Genomic DNA, 24,385 nt, shown 5'->3' on the forward strand with positions numbered 1-24,385 from the left:
CTATAGTTCTAACCTTCCAGTATTTCAGTGCTCATCTAAGTACTTTTCTTGATGAAATGATGCCAATGACTGAGATGGTCTGGGACAAACGAAGTGTGCTTGCCATTACTTGGATGATTTCCTGCTTTTAAGGAGATAAATTGGGATAAATCAATGCGACAGGCTTTTAGTAATATTCAAGCAAATCATGGTGTTACTGAGATGTCGTTGGTAGAAGATTTATGGATCTTTCTCTCATGCATATGACATCAAGCTGGGGACTTTTTATTTTTTGAAGGATAAATTAGTTATCTAACAAGATCATAACAAGAATGAGACAACAGAGTCCACCTTAGGCACTCCCAGATAGCTTTCATGTCTTTGAGCCTGTAGGGTGTTCTCCACATGGACATCATCTTAAAGTATGAAGACATTCAAAGACCACCACAACAGATCTTTGTGAATAGAGCTAATTTTCAAATGAAACAACTAATTTAGTGAAGCTCATCTGTGGTTTAGGCGCAAAAAGTAACAACTAATTTGGATAGAGATTGGTATCATTAAAAGTACAATCTGCTTGGAATTGTTCAAAACATTGCTAGCAGTTGTGGTCTTTGGAGGGTCAGCTTTAATTCCTAATGGAGTTTTAGAGAAGCAACTAAGATCCATATAATCAAGGAAACATTTAAGTGTCCCTAATCCTTTAAGGCAGTATGCTCCAGTGATAACATTTTGATATCCTTTTGATATTTTGATATTTTCATATCCAGAATGTTTAATGTCTCAGATATTTAACATGAAAAGGGAATGTCTCTTTCTCAGTACAAAAATAACATATTCAGGAAGTCGGAACGACAACATACAGCATAGCCAAATAAGAGGCTCAGAGACCAAAAACTTCAAATTTGGACAGCTGTGAGTACTAAAGAAGGCTTCTGTAGCTAAGATTCCTTTCGGTGAGGAAATTCCTGATTTTGTGTTGTGAAAGGGCAATGAATTTGTTTGACATTCTTTATATCAAGATTATTATACAGTACATGGTAGGAGTGCTCACTGGCACACCCTGCTTCAACACTGTGAGCAAGTCCTCCTTTTGGTCTAGTTTGCATTAGTTCACATGCCTAGATGCTGATAGATTTGCATGTGTAATCCTGAAAAGGAGGTTCAAAAGTGAGGACCTGGAATTCCTGGCTTACAGGTAACTACTTAGAAAGTTCTATTGCATTTTGAACTTAGAAAGTTCTAAGAACAGAACTTAGAAAGTTCTATTGCTCTTTGAACACTTTATTTTCAACACTAATTACAAATCTGATTTGTTTCATACAACTTTTCTTACATCTTTCATTGAGTTAGTGAGGACAATAAAAGGAATCACTTTAGTCAGGTATATTGGGGTAAAGTATCTAAGTATCTCACTTCATGACATTCAATTTTTGGCATAATCCATTGTGATTCCTCTCTGGAAGTCAAGACTAAGCAGGAGGAATGACCACCCATTCATTACTGGCTTATTTATTTTATTCTTTCACCTATCCATTCCAGCTCACCCAGGAACCAGCAGCATTTGTAGCACCAACATAAGAAGCCTTTGTTCACTTCAGTCCCAACCTGAATGATTTTGGCATTATTTGGCTCTTGGAAAAGGAGTCTTCACCTCACTTCCATTTCACATTTGAGACGGGAATGGAAGGCTTGGAAATGAACGGGAATGGATACATTCAGTTCCTGAAGGTCTTACGTCTGTTTAACTAGAAGCAAAGTCAGAAAGTCATCTTTTGCTCACTCCTGCAACTCTTTCCACAGTTGCTTTCCTTCCAAAACTCTTGAAGAGATACAAGTCAGTTGCGGAAAGTAAGGAGTTCTTAGGTAGCCAGATTTTATAAATAAACCAACAACTTCCAAGACAGATGTAATTTGGAACCAGCATTGATTTAAGAATATTGTGAAAAATTACTATTGCTGCAAAACCAACTAGCCTCAACATTTATTTCTATAAATGAGCTTCAGAATTCAGATGCAAATCAGCTCAGAATTTAAGCCTTATGACATCTACRGTTTCAAATTTTACACATTCTGTTAAGTGTTAAGTTTCATTGTATACATATTGATTCATTTCCAAATGTGAAGGTTATAGACTAATAATATTGGCTCACATCTACCCTGCAAATATCTTTCATGGAAATACTATCCTTTCTGTCCTCCCCCTGACTCCAAATGTTAAAGTTTCATATTCCCATGATGTTTTCCTTCCTTTTATCACTCTATAATGGTAATAACATACTTACTGCTTGAGATGGCTTTTGGAGCTCCAGCTGCACTTCAGCATTTAATCAACTATAAAAGCTATTTATTGCTTCATAGACTCAGTCTCCAGGAACATTATCTYTTAACTATATGGTTGCCCAAAGCATCAAAAAGAAAGCTGTCTATATAGAACATATACTCCCCATTCATCTTTTTGAATAGTTCTAGTATCCAAGAGTAAATTATTAAGCTATTTTGCATCACTWGTTGTGTACCTTTACAAAATCACAGAAAAGAAATATACATACTATGCTCACATTAAAACTGTTTTTAGGGAAAACTAACAGCTGGTAACTTCAGATCCCAAATTATTTTGCAAAATATCAAGAATGCTTTTTTATTTCTGTGACACAGAAACTAGAATTACATTATCCCAGTGCTCAGGGCTGATCCAAAAGTAGATTTTTCTCTTATCTGCATCGCTTTATACTTTTTGACACTCTGAACATCCTCTGCCATTGGATTTCTCAATTATTCAGTCTTATGAACAACTTCTGCAGCTCTCATATTGGCCCTTATGCTTGCCATACAGAATAATTTAATATCATCATCAAGTTTTGTCATCATTTTCCATTTCCATTTTCCAGATGATTCCTGATCAAGYTGAATAACACAAATGCTTCTAAAACTCTTCTGATAAATAAATTCTGATATGAGAAACATTATTCCCTATCCTGTTTCCTGTCTTCTGACAGTTTTTATATATGTAAGCAAGTTCTCTCTTACTCTTTTATAACCTTGTCTGTTGACACCTTCATTTGAAACAGATCCTCTGCTTCTGTAAAGAAGAGTTTCAACACAGAAAACTTTCCTAGGTTCATTCCACAGTGAATATGGCTACCAAAAGAAAAAAAAATGCCCTCCCTAATGCACTGTTTAATCGTTTCTGAGCACGTCTTTAATTCCTATAGATAAAGACCTCTAGAATATCAAGGCTACAGTCCTTTGCCATTCAGCTCTTCTCTGAGGACTTAAAAATGCTATGAGTTCTGTCTTTCTGCATACTTCAAATACTATCCCCCCTTTATGAGACAAGCGTGACCTGAGTTTTTCAGCCTTGTGTACTTTCAACCATACTGTGAGCAATAAACCTTTTTATAATAATAATAATAGAAAACTGATTTGTACTAAATAATTGACTGTTTTATCCTTCAGGAACCTTTAGGTTTTAACATAAAATTTCAGTTCTTCTCAATATTAAGAAACAAAACCTGTTCTTCATAGAAATCAGAAGGAAATCCCATTGCACTTCTACTTAGCCACGAAGATAAAAACTTGGACATGGCATACTCAAATCTGATATTATTGCTGGGAACTTTTCAAAAGCTACCTGATAAAGTATTCACTGAATCACACATTGAATCTCAGTGCTCCAAAAAATCTCTTCAATTTTAGCTTCTGAAAGACCTGAAATATCAACCAGTTATGTGACATCTTCACAACACGCCTGTTTTTTTTCCTATACTTTTTTTTTCTTTCTAAAGTTAAGTGAAATGAAATCTASAGTCTTTGTGAAAGATCTAGCATATTCTTATAAATCTAATTATGTATTTTGATAGCTTTCATTTCCATTAATATCAAGATTCATATGAATACTTTTCCACAAATGCCACACCTCAGATCATCAAAAATGGTGGATAAAAATCACACACACACAAAAAAAGATGCAACATATTTTACTTAATGATACACACAGCAATAGCTTTTACTGTATTTGTACGGCCTTTCAATCCAGCTCTCCATAAGTGCATTAAAAATTGATAAATAAACTGAAAATTCACTGTGGTAAAAAAGGCAACAGATGTTGAATAACACACATCAACAGCTGAGGGCAGGAAGCAAAAATTCATTTTAAAAGGCATTCCAGGACATGAAAGATTAATATGTYTTTATCAGTAAAGCCTCCGACATTCTATTGAGCCTTTAAACAATATTAGTATTATTAGGAGTGTTTAGTGTCTGTGCACACATAYGTGCATATTAAATTGTTCATTTACAGGAAAAGAGAGGTTCTTATTAACAAGCTAGGAGAAAGGAATGTCTTCCCAAGTAACAGAAGAAATTAGGAGCCCCTTCCTTGTTCCTGTAATGACCTCAGACATTTCTCATTCCTTTATTCAGCCAGCCCAGGYACTGTTACTGCTCTGCTCACCAGGCTGGTCTGGCAGGAGGAACGCTGGAAGAGAGATTCCTCTGCACAAGTCAGCTACATTCTCCTCAGATCCATCCCTGATTCTTCCAGAACAGGCAACAAGATCCAGTGCCAACTGAAATGTTTGTTGCTTTCTTATTTTAAAGTCAGTTTGGGTTTGATAGACTCAGCTTACCCTCCTGCTGCCACGGCAGAGGGGGCTCTATCCTGACTGACCATCTTAGTTCATCTCATTTCCTTTCCTCTGGTTGAAGTACATAGTTTTGGTAGGACCCCCCCCCCAAAAAAAAAAACCTTCTCTCAGAAACAAGATTTGAAGTACTTTAGATAATGGAGCAAGAAATAATAATCTCCCACCCAACCCCTAGCACACACATCAGTGGTCATGTCTGCTTGGAGTCCATTTGGACTCTTATGTCTGTGGAGTTGTCCACAGCACCATGACTACTTCGGCACCAGGAGAAGTGACCATTTCTTAACCCCCAGTAGTCAAAGTGAGGTGTAAAGTCTTGTGTTGGAGCTCTTGGTAAGGCCACTCCATGGAAAACTAAAACCATTGATTAAAATATTGACTGAAGCAAGTCTAAATGGGAAAAAAAAAGAATATGATGGACACACATGCTTTTACCATGAAACTATGTTTATATTTCTAACTTCTTGTGCAAAAATGTATCTTAAAAATACTACTTTTTTTTTTCAGAATCTATGACCATCTTCTACACCTTCTCAGGAAGACTGTTACAATGTCTTCACAGTTAGATCACAGAAATAAATTCCAATACATATGGCCTAATTTGATCTCATATGAAGAGTAAATATTTTCATATATGTAAAATTTCCAATTTCATTACTTGTGAGAGCAGAATTAGGTAGTTCATGCAAAAAGAATTTATCATATTGTATATGAGAGTAAAAGGAAGAGAAATTTAAGTGACAAAATAAATGCACTTTAAGACCATTTTATTAGCGAACACATTTTGATTTCCACTACATTTCTCTGAGCTTACTGCAAAATCTTTCAGTTCCAGGCTTCATTAAAAATACATCATGGCATTTCTGTTGCTTATGTTGAAAATTAAAATGTTTACTGAAGCTTTTAGCCATTTTTTTTCAGATTGTGAGGACTATGGAAGCTCTTTGGCCATTATTGAGCCAACAGGGAATCAGAAAGCAGGGGCTACATTTCAGACTTCTGCAGCTCCACGTATGTAACAGAGAGACAGCAAGGCTATTTCTCTCTCAGGGCTGAAGGCACACGAGGTAGTTAGTAAGTTTAAATGAGTTACTGCRTGTCAGCTCAACCCACTGTTTATAGCTAACTGTGAACGTAAGTTTTCACTGTGGTTTAAGCTAACGCACTATATCTTCCTTTAACCATAAAAGCAGATTAGCTAATGTGTCTTGCTGCTTATTTGCAAGATATGTATAAGCACTAACCATTTCTCAGATGAGGACTTCTCAGATGAGGGAGAAACTACCTTGATTACTTGTCATTTTATGAACATACCCTTATTATCTGTTTACTCAACCTCTAATAACAGATCCTTCTTCTCATATCATCCGCCCTGTACAATAATATTTTAGCCTTTCTGCCATTCTGCTTCTTTTTAAAATGAGGACTGCCTTGTCTCTCAAGTGGATTAGAACTGACATTCACTAAAACTGCTGCAGTGATGAGTTGAATAGTTCTGCCTATGAATAATGAAAAATATAAGATGTACATGACATTTTTAACCTTCTTTGAACTTCCTGCAATTAAATATATTAACATTTTAAATCCTAATATTTTAACAGCTGCACAGGAATCTCCTTAGCACTATGAGAAAGTCCTCATGCTCTACAGGGGGGAGTACCATTATTAGTTATGTCCCCATGCAGAATCCCCAAGACCTTCTAAATTTATATTAACAGCGTGGGTCTAAAAGGAACAGTTACAATATGCTTCATATCTATCTGCTCTCTGTCTTTGTAAMCTTTCCATGTCCCCTCAGAATGGTTCTGCCACCTACACATCATACAGTGCTTTAGCACAAGACTAGTCACAGCCCTTGCATGACTGCTCTCCACTGCAAAACACAGTGCAGTTTCTCTCCTCACCTGATACTTCCTTTTTTTTTGGGTTCAAAGCACCTGAAGTGTATATACATAGGCCTGGATGAGAAGATTTCACTTGACAGAGATTTGAAAAAAAAAATAAGTCACAGACACTAAATACAGCTCAAATATTCTCTGCATTCAATGAGTTAGAAATAAATTTAGCTCTCCTGAWATCTCCATGTATACACAGTGGGTTCTGCTACAGATTTACTGATTTATTTGGGTATTTAGTGGGTATTTGGGTATTTAGTGTGGAAAATTATTGAGGTTGTCTTAATTCTTTTCCCAAATAAGAGTCTGTTCCAGCAAGAGTTACTCCTGTGTGTCATCACTTCCTCCAAAGAACTTGAATAAGCTGGTCTTATAATTGCAACATTTGGTCTCAGTTCTGCAACGGAAAAAAATCAGCATCTGAGTGCACATCTGTTTCTGGAAAGCACCAATACCAAGGGGGATTGAACAGTAGATTTTATAAACTAGAACAAGAAAACAAAAAMCAAACAAACAAACCAAAAAAMCAAAACATATTTTATGCAAGATATGTAAAATATATGCTTTTTCAAGTTATATATTTCCACTCAGCTTATTCTTAAAAAGCATTATGCTATAAGTATAGTAAGTGTAGTATTATATACTCCATATACAAAAGAGTATTTCTGTACACTTAAAACACATAAAAAAACTCCTCTAAAATAACAAAATACAAAAAAATCTTCACAAGAAAATAAAAACTAAGATAGTAGTGGGTTCAAGGCTGATTTAAATATAATAAAGACACTTTTCAGAAGAAAAGGAAGGCTGATATAAGGAAAGTATTAAGTAAAAGATCAGATTAACAAAAGCAAAACCTCTGACAGCAGTTCTACTTCTTAATGAGTCAAAAACTTATCAAAATAATAAAAGCAGAAGATAAATTAAAGGCTATGATTAATTCAAGAAATGTTTAAGTTGAGTTACTACTCCATGGGGAGTGCAACGAAACTGCTGCAGCTCTAGATTGCATYTCTGCTGCTTGACAGACCTAGAAAGGCAGAATAAACTCGTATAAAACTTCATCTGCTCTGCAACTCGCTCCAAGCCAAGCCCTCTGTTATGCTCAGATGAGCAGTGGACAGGCTATCACTGCACCCTGACAGCACTTCCCTAGGCTACTCTGATAATTAAAAATAAATCCAGCAGCTCCATGACACTATTTACACAATATTAGTTAGTGGAAAAGCTTTGGCAACTGCCTTTTGAGATTCAATTTTGAAATGTAGGCTTGTGACCTCTGTGCAATCCTGTCCAGAGGGGAGAAAAGGAACTACGAAAGGAAGCGTCTACCTCTGCAGACCCATCCTGAATGCAGCGCTCGCAAATCACTGCTACGACAGAGATATCTGAAGGCCAAGGAAACACAGTTATCTCCATACTTGTAGGTATTAAGCTGAGAGGCAGAGATTTCCCTTTTCTTATGGTGTCCTCAGGRCATATTCTTTCCGGAGAACTTGCCAACTATGTTCATTCGCACCAGACCTTGGCTGCCTGGCTGAGATCCATCACCTACAAAACAGGCCTCTTAAAGTCTACAAGGACAGTTGGTGCTACTTTATATAGCATTAAACAAGGCAGTTAAAACACACACACACACACACACACACACTTTGATCTGAGATTTTAGCAACGCTTATTTCATTAATGTCTGTTCCCCTGTGGTTTCTTAGCTGTTGGTTGACCATGCTCTTCCCTTTGGCTCATTGCAAGGGTCAAAATAATTTTTTAAGGGAGCTTGGGGGTCACTTTTAAAATAACGTGGCCTTCAAAATCCAGAGCATGCAAAATTATCTTTCTCAAAGGCCTCTGAATTGCATTATTCTGAGACCCTGTATCTTTAATTCCTTCTTCTGTACCATAAGAATGAACACATAGATGGTTTGGGGCTGGCTTTCTTAACACACTATTTCATCTGTAATGATTAAGTTTTATTTTAAGCATATTTAAGGTGTTCTAATTCATTAAATCTGAGCTATTTTCAAACAAACTAAAACAAACAGAGGGAAATGTGAAAAACTTTTAAATTTCAAAATCACTTTCATTACAAATAAAACCACTGAGATTGGCAAACCTAACCCACACATTTCCTGACTTGTCTGTTGTTTTCAAATTAACAACATCACCGAATCACAGAATCATAATAACACATATCCTGTATTTTGCTCCCCAGCTTGTGTATAAAGATTTCTTCTATTTAAGTATTTTTATCCTTTGTCTACTTCTCTTTCTCCCCTCTGGGTTCCTCACTATCTCAGCTTTCTCAGAACTGGAGCCAAGGAGACCCGGCCCATGTGGCTGCTGGGACAGGGAGCAGAACTGAACGTCCCCTGCCCAAAGCCAACACGCCATGGAAGGCAGAGCAGAGCATCAGCACTCCCCAGCAATTTCTTTTTGTGCCTTCTCCTGTCCTAGCAAGCAACAACAGGGTAGGCAGCTCTGTGCTATATGTATCAAAAAGGTGTGAAAACACTCCGTGGAACGTATGTAATCCACCCACCATCTTTAAGCCTAGGAATTTCTATATCACAGRATCGCAGAATGGTTGAGGTTGGAAGGGACCTCTAGAGCTCATCCAGTCYCACCCCCTGCTCCAGCAGGGACACCCAGAGCATGGRGCACAGGGCSRCATCCWGGMGSCTTTGGAAGATCTCCAGAGAAGGAGACTCCACAGCCTCCCTGGGCAGCCTGTGCCRGGGCTCTGGCATCCTCACAGTGAACAGGTTTTATTACAAAAGGCCCGTGGTGATACTATCCAGGTATCTAAAAGCAGAAATGCAGAAGGAGAAGGAAAGGACAGCTACACAGCAAATGGTTTCCATGCCCGTGCTATTTCCATACACAGAGAACTACAGATGAGTGTGGGTTCTTTATTCAACATTACTCGTCTACCTTACTGAAAAGCAGCAATCACGAGAAGCAATGAGGACCAGGGTAATGGAACAAAAAGCAAATTTCAGAGGGCATCAACCTGTGAAGAACTGTCAGTACCTGGACAGCATAATTAAATCTTGAAAAATTGGAAACAGTCTGGGAAAAAAAAAAGCTATTTCATATGAGCATGTAATAGGGACCTTACCAGGAAGATCAACTGTGATGAGGAACAAATGACTTGACAACAGTTCTGTACAGAACTGCTACATGACCCATGGTTTATACCCATTYATGAGCTGAACATAAGTTAAAAAATATCAGGTGGTTGTATGAACAACCTGGGCTTTATGAACATGATTATATTGTAGAAATACATGAAGTAACTTGGTCCTTTCAGGGTAGGTAAATTCTCATAATTAGAATGCTGTGGTGAGGAATGGCCAGTATCTGATACAACACATTAAGTGTTTGGAACAGGCTGCCCAGGGAGGCTGTGGAGTCTCCTTCTCTGGAGATCTTYCAAAGGCGCCTGGATGCCGCCCTGTGCCCCGTGCTCTGGGTGTCCCTGCTGGAGCAGGGGGTTGGACTGGATGAGCTCTAGGGGTCCCTTCCAACCTTAAGGGTTCTCTGGTTCTATGACCAGGGTCTGATTTGCAGCTCAGACATTTGAAAAACTTCCAAATTCAGAGGAAGGTTCAGGGAAGGGATTATTCTTTTCTTTTCTTTTTTTTTTTTTTTTCCAAATTTCCAGCTATTTCAAAAATATCATCCTAAATTGTTGTAGTCAAAAAAAGAAAAAAAGACTAATGAGGATATAAAACATGAAAACAGAGTTCAGTTACTCAAAAGGCTGCTGCCAAGGGTAAGAAAGCAATGCTCGCTAGAGATTATTAGACCCGACTGTAAGAATGAGTAAGAGATTACTGAAGATCTGACTTGAAAGTTTTCTCTGATGTGTGATGTGAGCCAAAGAGCAGTTGCTGCCCTTTCTGCAATTGTTTTGAACCTCTCTGCAAGGCATTCTTTGCATGGCCACCCAGCTTCAGTGAATTTTCTTTTTTTTTTTTTTTTTTATGGTCTTGTAATGAGAAAGGCTCTCACACAAAAGCACTGAGGTACTAGTGAAGTAAGGACTTCATGTGGTGACTTTCAGGAATGTCCAGTTAAGCCTATTCAGTCATTACTATCTCACAGTACCATAAAAGCTGTATTTTACTTCTTAGTGAAAATGTTACAACATTTATAAAACCAAAATGTTTGACAAACAAGAAAAAATCTGCCCATTTTCTCTATAACCTTAACAGATTCCTACCATGATTAATTTATAGTTGTCCTCAGGACTTTCGAATGACATTTTAAGTCAATAAACTTTATGTAAAGAAGATTATCAAATGGCATATTTAGATAGAATTTATACAATACCACATTAGGTGCATTAGTGGATATTTCCTAGGACATCTGGAAACATCTAATTTAGGCAAATCGGACAGCAGTCATAAAGACTTTTAAACAGGTATTTATATTAAATACCTTATTAATTTGTTGAGACTATTACAGAAATCAATCCAAATAACTTATAATAAATGCCTMCTTAAAGTGTTGTTTTTTATATTCCAATAAACATTTAATGCAACCTTACTGGCTTTACAAACCATTGATTGCTTCCAGGCAGGTTATGTTTAGGAGGACTGGGTTGGAAATTGCAGAACGATTGAGGTTAGAAATCAACTCAAAGCATGGTCAGCTACAGCAGGTTGCTCAGGACCACGTCCAGTTGGGTTTTGATTATCTACAAAACCTTTCTGGGCAACTTGGTGCAGTGTTTGACAATCCTGACAGTTAAAAAAAAGAATTCTCATGATTAAGTGGACTTGTCTGTGTTTCAGTTTGTGCTCATTGCCCCTTGTCCTGTGACKGGGTGTCACTGAGCAGTCTGGCTGTCTTCTTTACCACAGCGGGTATTTATACATATATATAAGATCTGTTCAAATCCTTCCCAGTAATACTCTCCAATTTCTCTCCCTAAGAGCATCATATAAACTGCTATTTTCAAGAGGGATGTTATGAAAATCAATTTTGATCAATGCATGAGATCAAGGCCAGCCCTTAGGCTGGTCTATGGCATACACGTCAGTAATGGTAAAGCCCTTCTTTGGCTACAGATCATGAGGACAATTTGGCTGGTTCAACTTCACAGTTTGGCTCAGGCCGATAGGCCTGATATACACTGTTTATGGTAGTTATACATCATAAACTATACAAGCTTGCAACCAGACTTGAATGAGAACATCATATATTTCAAAGGTGCTGTTGCTGAACACACAAAAACACAGTACAAGAAATCTGGTAAGGACACTTCTGCTAAACCAACACGCTCCTTAGTCAAATTAGTGGCAAAATTCCCAGTAACGTCACTGGGACCAAAATCTGGACTTAAGCCAGGCAGCTGAGACTAACAAGCAGTAAGAACTTCAGAGGTTGTAATTGTATGGACATTGCAGTAATGCCCTTCTGTTCCTGCAACTTTGCTTCAAAAGGGCTGGAACGCACTGAATCTGCTGAAGAGTGGACTAGGATCCATTTCCTTTCATGTCTTTCTTTAAGGTAGGGATGTTTATGGATCTGCCTTCCAGATATTCCACAACCCATCTTCTTGCCTTCACATTGTGATGAATTCCATCCCTCTTCCAATATATAAGACTCCTGCAATCTCTGTGCATGAGGGAGCAAGATTTTCTTTCAGAGCAGTGAATTTCAGAGTAATGCCTACTAAAGTCTGTCTGGGGTATGTACCGAGCCTGCTCTTTGAGGGCAGTGGTTTTGATGATGAATAGTCTTCCAGAGGTTTAATAAAAATCCTGTTTCTAATATCCTAAATTACCCAGAGGCAACGAGACTGATAAACTGAGCTTAAACTGTGATTACTAGACTCTGTCTGTATTGATTCGGCAACATCCTCTGCCTGTGGTCAAGTAGCTAATTCTGACCACCCTGCCTCATAACTTAAATCTATACTCCCCAAAACAGTCATTATACATGGACTCAGAAAACCGAGGAATGCTCTGAAAATATTTTCATGACGCTTTAAATTCTCACTGTTATTTTAAAGCTATTATCAGAGACAAACCAAACATTACAGGTTTCCTGCTGCAGATGTGTTGAACTGAAGCTCTTTGCTGCCCTCTGTAGATATAACCAATAACTGAAAATGAAGGACACTGAGAACAGAATCAAATTGAATGTCTAACTTTTACACACAGATTTATGTATTAAAGAACATATTATGGTTTTCAGTGCATGGAAGTAAGATTCCACCTTTGCCTCTTTAATAGAAACATTTACCTTAATCTTATTTTTTAAGAATTGATACTAAAAACTCAGAACTTAAAATACTACTCATATTTGTAATGAGTTGTAAAAAGAGAGTCTACAAACAAGCCCAAACTAGAGATATTTTCTCTTTTTTATTTCTAATGCTTTATCCATATTTCATTATTAAAAAGTGTGCTTTGAAGAAGTCAAATGAAGAAGAGGAGTATGCATGAAATAAAAGAAGGTTGTAATGTTCTTAAAATATTCCTCTCTATACAGACCCTTCTCCTTTTTACTTTAATCCTATTGCTGTCAGCTACTCCCTTCATTGCCCTAGGCAAATAAAATACCCACTGTATCATTAGGATGTTGTGGAATTAACATTTGTCAGGCCCTTTGAAGCTGGAAAGTGCTAAGTATTTTTATTATTACCGATGAAAGGCCTTTTGGAGGAAGCATGCAAAACCAGCCTTATCTAAAATTTAACATAAATGCCAGAATCCTCTAGGAATAACCACATTTAAGACCGTCTTCGATTGCACCTGCTCTTATCTTTGTGAAAACGGCCAAGGAAACAACTGCTTTTCTGCAACATAAACAGTATGGGGAAAAAAAATCTATCGAAGGGATCAAATTCTGACTTARGAACATGTTTTCCTCTCCCCCTCCCCAGTCACCCACAGTTCCTGGATAGAAAAAAAAAAATTCTGTCATTACTCCTAAGAAACACCTGTCGCAGCAAATACTAAGTCATAATAAGTACTGCTACATCTGACCTGCTCACACTTGCTCGTTTCACATTTATCAGCAAGGYTAGGCAAGAATGCTACGGGAAAACGTGTTCCCTGTGAGTCTAATGCACACAGCATTGAAACTGCTCCCGTGCCTCTCTGTCAGGCCTTCCATATTGCTTAAGTAGTTAAAAAGCGCTAGTAATAACAGCAATAATTTACGTGCTCTGGGTGTCCCTGCTTGAGCAGGGGGGTTGGACTAGATGATCTGTAGAGGTCCCTTCCAACCTCAACCATTCTGGGACTCTGTTTGATTCTGTAATAACAGGAAACATTAAGCATTTCTACTGCAGAGCGGGTCATGGATGAAGCCTTTGCTGGCAACTCTTTCACAGACTTGGGCTGGTGGCACTGACGAAGGCGATAAAAGGTCCCCTTGACACCAACTTGAAATGCTCCTACCCAGGCAGCCGGATGCTCTTTTGACAACAGAGCTTTTAATGACAATTAAGTGCTTTCAGGCCATGTCACTTACTGGTCCCCCATCGTTACTTAATAACCCGTGACCGGATGAAGCAGAAAGAAGGATGAGCTCTGTGAATGGGCTCTAAAGGTGGGGAGGACAAATGACTAGTAAATCTATTTCTGGAAAAAAACCTGCTTTTTCAACAAAATACCTGAGCCTTATTGCTTTCTTCCTAGCAAAAATATTTTCTTCAGCCACAAGGCAAAGAAACCCTTAAAAGGGCACATCTACCCCTAATGTCATGTGCTTGTGGAAAACAAACACCCTGGACTGAATGTTCCTCTTACAGAGAGGAATATATATATACATATATTACYGTCTAGAAGTTAAAATAGTCTAGTGCTACCCTAAATAATGTGCATCTTTTTTAGGAAATCACAAATCAGATGATTTGACACTTGGGACTGTTGTTTCGTTTGTGAGGGACATCGTGACTTCTTGATGCCATGCGATTCTGTCGTTACGCTGCAATCTCTTAGGACTTAATCCCACAGATATTTTAGGACATAATCCCAACAAATTCAGTGGGCTTTGCTTTAACCTACCTTCCCTCCAAACTACACTGCTGCCAGTGGTCACMTAGGCAAACACGACCTTCTGCATTCCCCCATCCATGCACTCATGGCTTGCTTCCCATGCCACATACCTCTCCTTTCAGCTACCTACTTACAACTCTGCACACAGCTGCACAATTCCTCTTGTTCAAAGTATTTTACAGCATAAAAATTTGCGTATTAATCATACAATGCTCAGCATGATACCCACGCTGCTGCCAACAGTCCTGCCACAGAACCAGCAATGCTGCATTGTCTGGATGAACCTTGAGAGCACCACTGAGCAGCAAAGTAACCTTCAAGGAAAACTACAATTAGAGCTTTCTAAAACATCACACAGCTTCTCAACAGGTGCCTAATGCTTATTGCTGTTCCAGAAAAAAAAAATTAAATAAGAAATGGGTGAAGTCTTGTAAAATAGATTCTGCCCCACCTGCCAACTTGGCTGTACTTGGCTGTACTCGGCTGTACTACCTGGTGCTCTGCAGTGCTGGGTTTGATCTTATTTTGAAAGCAGCACAGACTTCTTACAGAATCATGCTGAAACAGTAAACTCACACATCACACACACAGACAACTTAATTTGTAAAATTCCTGTGGGAATCAGATAAACCAGTCKGACTTGAAAATATAATCTTTCAGGCTTTCATTTCCTATTAATTTGAAGTTTTTCAAGCTTGATTACTCAAACAAGGAAAGGAAATAGAAAATAGTGTCCTTGCTTTATTTTTTTTGAGTATTTCCTGTGAAATATACTTAATTTCTCCTGGATATTTTTTTAATCAAATACTTTACTTTAGAAAATAATAACAATATAAAGTCTCCTCTAAAAAAAACCACAAACAAAAACAGATGACATTCCRATCTTCAGCACAAACTTACCGCATCAACAAACTATATCACAAGGCGAGATTAAACAGGAAATTTTAAAACTTCTCATCACAATGATAATGAATGATTAGCTGGATGCTGCAGTGGCATCCAGTGAGCCAGGATTAGTAGCCCTTAATGAAAAGTTTATTACTTGGCAATTTCAACCACCAGAAATCAGTTATTCAAGGATGCAACGCATTAGAAATGAGGGCCAGATTTAATTTCAKCCCTCAGAAACCCGTTATTGAGGGATGCAGCCCATTTAAAAGCGGGATGGAGTCCCCTCTYCAATGGCACCACTCCACTGCTTCCAGTGGAGCCATGCCAGCTTATGCTGCTGAGGTTTCCAGAGCACAAGCGAATCTGATCTGGGATCATTTCTTATCCCAAAGTAATTTCTTGAAATCTCAGGAAGTCCTGATTGCCGGGACAGCAAAAACTCTGAAGCRTTTCGCTAGGAGTACACTGGGAAGTGCTGGTTTAAATGCACTAATCTTGGAGATATTCTTTCCTCAGCAGAAGTTTCAACAGAGAGCGGCTGAAAAGAGCAGTTTCTTCTCTGCTTTTTGACAAGTTTTTTCCACTTGCTTTAATACTATCCATGAYAATGGGGTAATTTTAGGTCTCATGTAGATGTAAATGGTTATAAAAGGTTCACTTGCAGAAAAAAAACATGATCTTATAGGCTGATGCTATAACCTACATGCAGGCTTCTATAACGTAAAACTCATTGCTTAAAAATTTATTTCCTTGAACTGTTCTTTCAAATTAGTGAAGTTATTGAGATCTGAAATTCCAATGCAGTATTCTAATCAGCTAAATGCTATGGATGATTTTWAAAAGTCATTATTAAAGTAACTATTCAAAAAAAAAAAAAAAGTAATCAAGGCTGCATCTAAAAAGTGTATCTTGGACATGGCTCTTTCTGCAGCATGTACTGCAAGTGCTGGGCTAATAACTGCAGAGCTCACACTTGGCCCTCTCTGCTAGAGCAAACCTGGAAAAAATCTGCTTTGCATTTTCCAGTTGTCAAAGGCCAAAAGGCATCAGCAGAGCGATACTAAAAAAAATCTTGTGTTTTTTGATCAGAGCGGGCTAGACCCCTTAACAGTTGCATTTGCCAATTAAAAGACTTGAGAAGAATTGTTCCATGACATCCATGTTATTAAAAATGCATATAAAATTATGCAGCTGTGTAGAAATGTGAGAAATAGGGTCTAAGGCATCAGGAATGGACTTACTTGCACATAGCACATGCTTTGAAAGTAATATTCYGACACTGACTTCAATGAGGGAAGCAGTAGAATAGTTTGCACAGTTAAATATAATCTCTACTTTAAATTTTATGCTGTGGTTTCAAAACCAATTAGAGTATGTTACAGTCTAATGATTTGCCAAATTATCCTTTCCAAAATAAAAGTAGTTTTTGACTAACAGAGGCAAAGAAAAAAGGCACCTAGGGCATTTATTTTCATTTTTATAGCTGAGTATATCTAAGGCCTCACTTCTGTTAAAACATTAAAGAATATTTGTAAATTCATAGACCTTAGAAGTCCTTACATCATTTCAACATAATGGTTTTTCCACTGATTTACCTTGAGACTGGAGTCTCTAAAATGGGTATACTCATGTGTCAAAAGTAAAACATATGCTTAAATCTTTGTGGTCCTTGTACAAAATTCACTAAATTTAAATAAACATACATTCATAATGCCCACGGAAAGAAGGTACCAGTGCCAAAATATCAGTATATAGTGCAAATAAGCCAATAGAGGTCAGTACTATATAACAGAAGTCTCCTTAACCCTGGCAATRTGAACTTACCTACGTTCATAAAATATTTGTAACTGACATTTGATGTAAATTTTCCTGACAAAAAGGGAGCACTTCTTTACAACAAAATGAAATTCTATATTTTGAACATTATCAATATTTTCTCACTCACACATAGTTGAGCTTCTTAATTTCACTCCTTGTCTTGGCTTTGCTGTTGTACTGTATCTTCACGAGGTTGTTGGCTGTGTAAGGATTAAATTTCTAGCTACGTACCAGAGAATTACACTGTTAAGAGGACTTAGATGGGAATAAACACAGATGCTTCTGACTTTTTTTCTGCCTTACTTTAGCAAGTATTGATTTTTGACCACAGGAAGATATTTTTAATACTTTAATACTTTTTACTTCTAATTATATCAATGTTATACGATGTTTTCTTTTTTTTTTTTTTTAATTTAGCACATCTCTATTTTTCAACTCATCTTCCATCACGCATGAAGTTTAGGGTGCATATCTGAACTGTGCTGATTTACAAAAGTTCAGAGATGTTACGAACTACAACCTCTTTTCTTTATTTCAACCAAAATGTCTATTTTATATATTTCAGAAAGAATTATTTGGGTAGTCAAATTCCATCTAATGGGTATCTACTTGAGCAATATTACATTCTAGTTGTCTGAACAAGGGCTGCATGCAGTCTGGCAGTTCTGGATTACTAAAGAAATATTAAGTTTGAAAAGTAGCAAAGACATAATGAAAAACAACAGCTTAAAACAAAACTATTGAAAAAAGACACAGGACTTTTTGTTTGTTTGTTTTCCAGCAGGCAAGATTGCTAAAAACAACTTGCTGCCTGCTATCATAACATAGGTTTTGATCATCTTGCTAATGATGTGCTCAGGTATCTAATTGTACCAGTTACAGTGTATTCTAGGTTGACAGAGGMTAAGTGTGAATCCACTGCAAAATGAAACCTTACTGCTTCATAATTTATTAAATACATTTCTAATATTTATTAATGCACAAGATATAGAGCAAGGCATGTTTATTAAAAAAGCAAGATCTAAGAAGGATTGTAAAATGTTTTATATTGCTCTTTCCTTTTTAAAACAATGTTTTTTGATTTTTTTTCCYCATGTATCAGCTTATATAGACTTTTTGAATTACGAAATTCTACAGCTCTCAACTAATAACATTTCATGGCATCACCTATTTCCTGCATGAGAAACTTTTTGCACAGAAACAATGACTGATGTTTCCAAAGTGACCTGGGGAATTAATGCAATTTCTCCTATTAATTTTAGGTCCGCATGCTGGAGGGCACTTTTTGAAATTCAGACGCTTCCTATTTAATTTCAGAGTGCAAATACAGAGCGGGAAGGATTATCCTCATTGTGGGAGTGCTCCCCTCTCACCTCCAAGGATTTCGCTCACTGCTAACACAGCCCGGCACTTCGTGGCCTCAGGTAAACAGCAGAGCTGACAGGGGACTCCGAATGAAGCTCAAAGTGACACGAGGCCTTGATCACTAACGCTCTCCTTCCCTTCTACACAGAGCCCTGTCACAGCTGAGTCACAGCAAGGATCACTTGCAGGCAGGTTCTCCCCAGCAGAATGGGCTTGGTGCTAGTTTAYGTACCTGTGAATTCACTGACCTCCTGCCTGATCTGCCCTACCCTCAGATTCGAATCAGAGCAATGGAGTGAGGTCTTTTAATAACAGAGATGTAATGACTCTCCTGTCTGTAATATATTAATAATAACGAACTGAGACCTGCATTTATGAGCTCGGGCCAAAAAAAAGTGCATTCACTTCAGGGACTCATTTCACTAGCAGTTTTAGCTAGGCAAAGATTGCAAGTCTGGCTGCTACAGCAGAGAACCTTTCACGTAAAAAATGCAGAGAGTTAAGTGGATTAGGCTGTACACTAAAAAAATCTATTTTTTCTTTCTCACAAACAACAATCTCTTTCTTATTAACACAAGTCTTGGTTCCCCGTGCTTATCATGTTAATCACCATAGCCATTTAAACTATAGCATCATTATTTTAAGCAGGTGCTATAAGTAATTAAAATCCATTTTCAGATTTGGAAACTTCATCTGCTGGGGAATAAAAAAGAAAAAAGAAAAGCTTGTAACTTCCCTGGAAATGAGTATTTTTACTGGAGAAAATCTTTCACTGCCTTTAAATTTTGTTAGTTCATCAGCAGGGAGGTGAGATTTAAAATTTTATTTTTTTCAGAGCATTTTAATTTACCTATTTGTTTTRTTAAAAATGGCAACATTACTGAGCTGCTGGCTTCATATTATGAGGTACATACAACTCTCCTAGCTGTACAAATGCTTTATAGATTCAAGTGATTTCTGACAGCTCAGGAAGGGAAGTTTTTCTAAACACATTACCGACACCGTAGGGAAGAAAGTCAGTACATGATTATTGAAAGAATTTGTAGTCATATTTACGTAAAAGATGCATCAATGTATGCTTGTTTTTGCCCAAATATTTTAGTTATGTTTTCCTATTATTGAAGGTATGGAAGTCAACCTGAAGTCAGACTTCATTTGGAAACTGAAATACAGGATATTTGGTTTTCCTAAGAGTTCAGCCTGAAGTTTTGCTTCCTCAAACACACTTCCAGTGATATTACATTGTTTCAGTACAGTTTTTTTCTCCCTATGGAATCTGCATCAAAACTTCTCATCCATGCGTTGACTGAGCTCAGTTTTAACTAACTCCTATGATTCAAAGATTTTCTCATGGCATGAAGGTTTTCTTTACATTGTCAGTGATGAGGTTCACAGGCAACTCTAATGCTCTTATTACACTAAAACATTTTATCAAAAGCAATTGCAATAAACCGCAAATGCCCTATTTCATAATAAAAAGAAATGGCAGAAGCTCCCAGCTTAGTATTTCATTAAAAAATCACTGTACACGAGTTTTGCTTCTCACCATCTGCGTTTCCTCTCCTGTAATACATCTGAAGAAAGTGATGCAATATTCAGGATAAAAATAATAATGTGATTTGAGATCTTTTTTAAAAGCAAAGATGTAAGGTTAAATAATTTTTATGACTTGATAAAAGCTGTTCAGAAGTTACATGTGGACTTCAGTTTTGTTCTTGATTAATTTTCTGTCCTTAAGTCTTCATTGCTTTTCAACTTTTTGTTAAATTCAAATCTAAACATTAACGAATCACAGCAAAAATGTATCATAAATGCTGTAGCTTATCCTTGTCACCCTCCAGGTATTTTGGCAAAGATGTTTTTATTAGAAGTTATTGTTTATCAAATAACCAGCTAGATGTAGCCTCACACATGTCTGTGCATGTCACTGTAAAAGTCATTGTAATAAATTCTCATATTCATTGWCTGTATTCACTTTCTGATCACAGGAAAGAAACAGATCTTTTCCAAAGATATGTATTCCTTTGGAATCTACTTACTTTGGAAGTGTTTAAAATGTTTATATTGGCATGTTCCATGGGAGAAATCTCCTACAACCCCTATCAGTCTCCTTACAGGCCTGTGTTTCTGCAAAGAAATAAAAGGTTAGGCTTCTCAATCCAAAGAGATACCTAAACTACCCTTAAAAAAAAGTGGCCCAATTTTCCAAATTGCTTCTGTCTTCCAACACAATTAAGAAATGCCAATTGTGGTCAGCACTTCAAGYGTCTGTAATCTGGTGTTTTTTTCAGTGGTCTGATTTAAGCATCTTAATTACATTTAACGTTTTCACAGTAAAGTCTATGGGCTGACATAATTAAAAAGAAAAGAATGAAGAAAATGAACATGACGCGCAACCAAAAATAAGAAAACTCAAGAAAAAGGGAAGTCAAAAAAAAAAGAGGGGAGGGAAAATTGTGGGGGGATGAAATGAAGACACAATAGGAGCAGTTTCATTTAGAACACCATATCTGACCATAGAAGTTGGTCTTGTCATCTGGTCCATTTTTATGTCCAAAAATAAATCTTCCACCCCAATTCCTGTCTAGTTCTATGATCACAAATAGTTAGCTACAGTTACAAAACCTTCTGATTTCTTTCACACAGATCAGCTACTTCCTTGCAGTTATCCCTCATTTCACCCACAAACATCCCACTCCATCTGTCCCATCAGATTCCCTAATGGAAAAGCCTGTCAGCTGGATTGCACCGTGCCAGGATGCTCAGATGCTAAGGTTTGGATCACAAGCTAACCTGGACACGTGGTCTGTCTAGACCTAGCCGAGGGCCAAGTGAAATTCCAAGCAAAAACACTGCCAAGGCACAGAGCTTTTCAGGAGTTAGAAAATACGGAGCAGGATGCCCTGTGCGATGCTGCTGAGGGTGTAAGTTAAGGGATTGCCTCAATTTAGCAACTGGAAACTGGTAGCCAACTGTTGTCTTGGAAGCTGCATGATCTGGCCCCAGCAACTGCTGCTGGAAAGGCAGCAGTGTCTGCACAGCCCTGTGTGCCAGCAAAGCTTTGTTTTCTCCATACTGGAAGACACAAAGGAAAAAGAGCATTTCAAGGCATGCTTGGAACGTCTTTTCTTCGGGACATCACCAGAAACATTCAGCTTTGTCTCATGGAGAATGTAAACTGAAAAGGGAACTGATGTTTTCATCACATGAATGAAGTTTTCTGCTTCAGAGATGTTTTTCAGGATTCACTTACAAAGTAAATGCACGGTACAAATGTATTCCGAAGGTGCAGACAAGAATAGCGCTGCTGAAAACCTCTCTCTGAGAGTGCAAATTGAGCAGAGGATGAGAAGAGAGCGACACTGCCTCGGTGAACCCTCCCAACCTCTGACAACCCTCCATGTAGAGACTTCACAACCTGGAGATTGCACCTGAGAGATCTTAATGGCTCTTGCTAGAACTTCATTAAGAATCGGTCTAATCACTCCGCAGCTCATCTATCTTCTTGACTTCCACAACAAACTGTGGCCACAAGTAGGTCATCCCTCTCCACAAATAAAAGTAACAGTAATCCATTTTAATTTTGTAACACTTCAAAATGAAGTTCTACAGGGAGAATCTCATTAAGTGCTTCATTCTGCTTCTTTTCCTAGATGCCTCATATTTGACTCCCCCTCAGGTTTTATTTGGGAGTCTATGCATTCATATTTTTGTTAACCTGTACTGTATCCTTCATCATCTCTTTGTTAATGTGAAGGCAAATAAATAAATAAATATCTTTCACAAACAAAGAGACAGAACAGAAATAGGCCTCTTGAAAATGTCTCTCCGTGCTCTGAGGAGCTGTTTTGCTGAGGATGCCATTGTAACTTCCTTCAAGAGAAGCCTTAAAGTCAGGGTTGACTGCTTATCTTCTTCAATTTAGATCACAGAAGAATGAATGGGCTATTTCAGATTATTTAGAGTGGGGCTGCAAACACAACAGGCAGGAAGATGAAAGGGATATTCTGCAAAGGAGTTTGGAGAAAAACTATTAGAGATGAAGAAAGAGTGAGAAGGTTTTCACACACACTAATATGCAGACACAGCAAAATTCACGAGAGTGAAGCTGTACTATTAACTACTGACCACCTTGACTACAAGAGCCCAGGTTTTCAGCAGGGAGGTAATATCTTTTACGAGTTATAGCTGGAGAAGGTGTGTGTCCAAAGCATTTTATTACCTCTAATTATATCAATTGGTTTTACTTCTCAAAATATTCTAGATTAACACAAAATTCCTTGGCTGTGAAGTGCCCTCAGAGCCACAGGGAAGTTGAGGCAGTGATCTGTGTTCCCCTCTCACGCCCCAGGTTCTTTATTGCAGGCCGTGCAGTGAGGTCCTGATTTATTTTCCCCATCGGATGGATTTCTGCAGAAAGTTGTTTTCTTTAACAGCAGGAAAATCAGTTTTAGGAAATCATGAATGAGAGCAAAAGGACTGTTACCAACATGCCTTTCTGATACTACTCAGCTGGGAAGCTCTCCGCTAGTATTTCACAAGAACAGCAAGCCTAGTGTCTTGAAGAAATGAAAACATGGAAAAATCACTTCCTTGGATAGTACTCAATACCAGATGTATTAAAGCAATGCCCCTCCTTATAATACAGTCAACAGCATATAGAACATTATTGAGCTCAGTGTAGCAAATTTTATCACTTTGCTACAAATACCTATATARAATATTAAAGACATAAAGACATAAAACATAAACTATCTCAGAAATGTGTGATAGGGAAGACATCAGTTTTGGATTTGGGAGAGTTTGGTGTCTTCTCTGTGACCATGACCAAGACCTTTGGGCCAGTGCTMCAAAGTTACAGAGACTCTAAAACCCTGCTTAGCTGCGTGAGCCTTTCACGACTCTACCTTCACTTGTGAACACACTGATCAGCAGCAGTAAAATGCTGAAGATTATAGGAGGAAATGGTGAATTTCTAGTTGTGASTATCTCTCTTTTTAGAATTAAATGATAAAAAGGATTTCAGTTCTACAACATAATGAACATGGGTCATGAGCTGGGCCATGGGGCATGACCACAGTCTAAACCAATGTTCATAAATACTATTAGAATTGTGTGTGGCAGAAAAAAAAGGGCAGCTGTGAATTCTCTGTGACTGCAGAGAGGAGAGTGCAGGATTTGCATTGATAAGTGTGTGCATTTACATGGCTTGATCTTTGCAAAAAAGACATGAATTCATGTATAATATATACAAAGCCTGAAAAGCGGTAAATATCTGCTGTTCCTCCTTCTCTACAACTAAAAGTAATAAAAATAAGTATTACTTACCTAGATTTTCCCTGCTCTCACTCTTCACTATTACATCATTGTTTTTAAGACACCTAGGGGAGCCTATACCCACATTTTGGAGAAACCCATTATCTCAAAGCAGAATGAAACCTAATGGAGTAGAAGGACCTTCGTGGTCCTTGTTTGGAGAGGAGCATCATTTATAACACAGATAATTTCTGTTTTACTTTTCTTTATGACATTTTATATTCTAATTTCAAATACTCTGAATTCACAGAGGGKTTTTGTTTTATTTTATCATAAATATACATTTTAACTTTGGCTATTTTTTTTCGTAACATTTACTCCAGTAAGTCATGCTCTGTTTGAGCAGAGTAATTGGTTCAATTCCTTCAGGGGAAAACCAAAACATAAACAAATACATTATCTGCATATAACATGCACATATATTTTGCTTTAAAGCAAAAATAAATAGTCTTTA

The 24,385-nt window shown here is 37.6% G+C and overlaps 1 protein-coding gene across 5 annotated transcripts in view; it reads right to left on the bottom strand.

Annotated features, from left to right (window-relative positions):
• Window positions 1-24,385, bottom strand: part of MAGI2 (membrane associated guanylate kinase, WW and PDZ domain containing 2) — a 674,980-nt gene that overhangs the window by 522,846 nt on the left and 127,749 nt on the right. The gene's annotated exons all lie outside the window — the stretch shown is intronic.

The sequence above is a fragment of the Nothoprocta perdicaria genome, unplaced genomic scaffold, assembly GCF_003342845.1.
Source record: "Nothoprocta perdicaria isolate Ctin4 unplaced genomic scaffold, notPer1 scaffold_44, whole genome shotgun sequence".
Classification (NCBI taxonomy): Eukaryota; Metazoa; Chordata; class Aves; order Tinamiformes; family Tinamidae; genus Nothoprocta; species Nothoprocta perdicaria.